Source organism: Euprymna scolopes, chromosome 37 (assembly GCF_053919585.1).
Source record: "Euprymna scolopes isolate OS-2025 chromosome 37, ASM5391958v1, whole genome shotgun sequence".
Taxonomy (NCBI): domain Eukaryota; kingdom Metazoa; phylum Mollusca; class Cephalopoda; order Sepiida; family Sepiolidae; genus Euprymna; species Euprymna scolopes.
In genome coordinates, this window is record NC_136518.1 from 21,800,325 (window position 1) to 21,805,303 (window position 4,979).

The window sequence follows — 4,979 nt, forward strand, 5'->3', positions numbered from 1 at the left end:
TAGATATATATATATAACTCTGTTCCGTCTGCCTGCTTCCCTCCGGACTACAACTTGTATGTCTTCAAGTCCAATGTTAACAAATTCCTAATGAACCGCCCCTTAATTAAACACTTCATCAAATCTCCACACCAACGTAATGTTCTTGCAGTAACCCTTATCCCTGAGTGGCTTCCGGGCCTTGATAAGTGGTGATCACTGTGTAATATATATATATATATATATATATATATATATATATATATATATATATACGAGCAAACAGTTAATAAAAAATGTTAAAACACTTTGAAATGAGTTAAAAACATATTTAATCTGAAAAGGAAACACTAGATAAGTGGATAGTCCTTAATTCGCGGAGTTTCGAAGAAATACGCTCCTTCTTATCAGAGGGTAGGAATTAGCAAAATGCGGGATCGGATTTTGCATGCAAAAGTATTTGATGAAACACAAGTAAGTCAAAGATCTTACTTGAAAATAAAAAAAGTGAAGCAGAGGGAATATGGTGAAGAAAAAGGTGATTACACATGAATGGAGAGTCTGGTGGGAGATAAATAATCAAGTGACGGTAAAATCCAAATATGTAACTTCAAGAAAGTTAATTGAAGTTCCATTTGCACAAGTAAAATCCAAAAATCCCGTAATTGGAAGAAGATGGTCCATAATAATCCAAAGGCAGAAATCCATGGAAAAATTCACAAAAATGTGTACAAGGAAAAAAGGAAAAAATTCCAATAATATTAATAAAAGAAAAAAAAAGATACGCTTTTCATTCTACTGCCGAGATATGAATATAAATAAGAAAGATCAAGAAGAAAAAGAGGAGAAAACGATGGTGATAGAGTTAAATATAAATAGAGAAACAAATGTCAAAATGATCCAGACAGGAAATGTTAAAGGCGCGAAAAAATGTATAGGGCAAAATAATATAGGTCAACTGAAATGTACAGGTCATCACTTAAAAAACAAAAAGGTCAGCAAGAGGTGTTAGAAGACACTAAATGGAAAATACATAAATAAATGAATAGAAAATAAATAATGAATAAACAATAAATAAATAAATAAAAAATAAAAAATAAAATATAAAATAAAAAAAATAAAAAGTATGTCAGGGAGAGGATGGCCGGTATATGCAAATTAAGGAAAAAGCAAGAAAAAAAGTAAGTAAAAGCATATAGTAAAATATAAGTAAATATACATACAAGATATGAAAGTGGGTAGATTGATATATTAGATAGATAGGAAAGTTTTAAGAATAAATAGAAAAGTTCATATATATATATATATATATATATATATATATATATATATATATATATATATAGTCATCCACATACAGTACGGATTTGGTGTATCACAGCTCATCAGTGCGGCTAGACTGGCAACTACCTCAAGCCAGGATCTAAATCCGACCGCTCGTACGACAGTCAAGGCTTTGAACCATTACGCCAATCAGCAGCTGTTGTGCGTGCAGTGAATTAACGATTTTTGACATCGTCTGAATAATAAGCTCGATTTGTTTACGCAAAGAGCATCGCTTAATACGCCAATAGTATTTCGTGTATCACTTCCCAATATGCTCAACTCAAGATAAGGAGCATTATAGTCATCCACACACAGTATAGTTTTGCTGTATTACAGCTCATCATTATGTGTGTATATATATATATATATATATATATATATATATATATATATATATATATATATATATATATATGTCGGAAACAACAATAACCCTATAAATATAATCTCATTAGTATGCCATGTATTAAAGAATTCAGGTGATCGCTCATCCCCCTCTCAGTACAGGCCAATAAGTCTCCTGTGCATCATGAGGAAGTTGCTGGAATCTATGTTAAATAGAGAAGTAATCAATCTTCTCAGCAAAAATAACCTGCTTAGCGACACACAATATGGTTTCCGTTCTGCTAGATCTACAGCAGATGTGCTTACAGTTATATCTCATAGGATTAGCGAATCTCTCGATAGAGGCAACCTTTCTAGGGCAATTGCTCTTGACATATCTAAGGCCTTTGATAGGGTATGGCATAAAGGTTTGCTTCACAAGATCTCTAGCTATGGTATAGCTGGAAATGTCTTCTCAATAATTAAATCATATCTTTCTGGCATGTTCATAAGAGTAGGAATTGATGGGCAAAATCTGAAGCTCACAGTATTAATGCTGGAGTCTCTCAGGGGTCCATCCTGGGCCTAACTCTTTTCCTGATCTACATTAATGATCTTCCAAATCACATCCTTACATCATTTGTAGACATTTACGCTGATGACACTACCATCTATGGTAGCACATCTAAGTCAGTAAACGACCAAGTTCTCTCCGATTCTCTCTCCTCTGATCTTGAGCACGTGGTACAATGGGGAAAGGAGTGGCTGGTTACTTTTAATGCATCTAAACCAAGTTTCTCTCTTTACATCATCAACATACTGATCCTCCATCTGCATCAATTGAAATGAATGGCTCTCGTCTTCAGGAGGCCTCAAGTTTTGACAAGCTTCTGGGATTGACCTTTACTCCTGACCTTAAATGGAACAAGTACATCAAATCTGTTGCCAAGGCCGCTGGAAAAATGGGTGCATTCTTCTATCGATCCAGTAGATATCTCACTGCTGATGCAATTCTCTATCTATATAAGAGCCAGGTACGTCCAAGGATGGGATACTGTTACCACATCTGAGCAGGAGCTGCTAGAAAGGACTTGTCCTGCCTCGATAGAGTTCAAAATAGACTTCGTAGTCTCGTAGGAGATATCCTTTTCTCTTCCCTGCAACCTCTATCTCACAGAAGAGATGTTGTGAATTTGTCTCTGCTGTATCGTTATTTTCATGGAATGTGTTCAACTGAGCTTCAGTTTATGGTCCGCCCTCGCCTAACTTTCACAAGAAACACTCGTCTAGCTGAAAACACTATCAATAATTCCCCCCATTATCTGTGCCTAAACCTAAACGTAGATTCCATGAACAAAACTTATTTCTTAGAACTGCGCGCCTGTGTAATTGTCTTCCGTTTTCCTGCTTTCTATCTGACTACAATATGCTTGTCTTCCAGTCTAACGTAAACAATTTCTTGATGAGCCGTCCCACTTGTTAACAAATTTACCGAATTTCCATTACTAGCGATTACTATATTGTCCAATTTCTACTGTACATTCTTTAACCCTTATCCTCGAGTGACCTCTTGGCCTTGATAAGTGGTGATGTCTATGTAAAAAAAAATAAAATAATATATATATATATATATATATTATTTGTATGTTTTTTGTGGGTTCCGAGGTGTTAACACACGATAAAGCTCTGGTGTTTTAAAAATATTGCTCCATTACATGTAGAGCTGCATTATAGTATTATTTTTATATTATAAAGTTTTAAATTATATTTTAAAGTAAAATTTGTTTTTCCATTCATTTATAATATATATATATATATATATATATATATATATATATATATATATATATTATCATTATTATCATTATTATGATTAAATATTTTTTACTTGCATAAAAGTATACCTATGGGCACGCGTGTTTTGCTAGTGCCATTTTTTAGCGATATTAACAACTTCGAAACGGTGTTGTTTTTTCCTGTCCTTACCTTGCCATGAAAGTATAGTTATGGGCACGTTTGTTTCTGGCTTTTTAGCCTTCGTCAGCATCTAACTCCTGACATCAGTATCCGCATTCTTATACATAACCGATTCACCACCGTCGATTACCAGTCTAAGCACGGTTTTTTATCGCTTATAAAGTTAAGATTTTGTTATTGGAACTTGTAGCGATATTAACAACTTCGAAACACTGTTGTCACCCCCCGCTACCTTAGCGTTGTTTTAAGAACTAGAAGCTTTTATTGTTATTCATATATATATATATATATATATATATATATATATATATATATATATATATATATATATATATATATATCGCCCTTAGTTTGTTATGGAAAGTATTTATTCATTTATTTTTATTAATAATTTTTTATATGCATAAAATTATACATATGGACACGCGTGTTTCTGGCTTTTTAGCCTTTTTCAGTGCAGTTCAGGATCGAACTCATAACATCAGTATCCGCATTCGGATACGTAACCGATGTGCCCTCGTCGATTACCTCTTTAAGCACGGTGTTTTATCTATAATATAAATCTCACCTGTCTTTTTAAATGTATGCATTTATTTATTTATTCTTTATGCTTAGTAGCCCCTTAAGTGCCGATATACAAGTGTGAACATGAGTAAAAAAAATATGATTCTTTTTATTGCCAATATTATTTATCTGGTAAATGGATAGAGTGAGTCAGATTGTTTGTTGAATGCCAGAAAGTTACCGCAGTAGATTATAAGCAAAGTTTTTATGGGGTTGAATTTTCCGGAAGTACTACGGCAGGTAAGTTCAGGTTCCCTTTCTATACCCGACAAGGCACTGCGGTTATGCTGATAGAGAAGTTTCTCTTAGCGCTATCTAATGTGAAGCTCGAAAACAATAGCCAAAATTATATTAAACCTATCAGACAAGAAAGCCCAGGCGAGCCGTGTGAAACTAAACAACAAGCAAGTGTTGTCTAGTTGCTCAGATAGAGAGCAAGAGATAGAAGCAAGGCTAAACCCTATATGTATTTAAGTTGTCTCTGTGGTGATACCTCTACGCCAGGCTTATAGAAAACCTGAAAAGATCGGCGATAAGTATAGCCTATCTACTTCCTTAAGCAATTGTTGTTTTGAGAACTGAATATAATTATTTGAGTCTCATGTTCTGGAGAAGTAGTCGACTAAAACAAAGGGAGTCTCGGTAGTTCTATACCAAGATGTCGGAAGTCACAACGCAGGTTATACATCAGAGTTTTCTTTTTTCTTGATATATAATCTGGTAAGACTTACGGATCGATCTTACCGAAAGGTATAATCACATACTTGTGTTTATGCCTTCACATAGGAAGATAGACATACATTAAATAT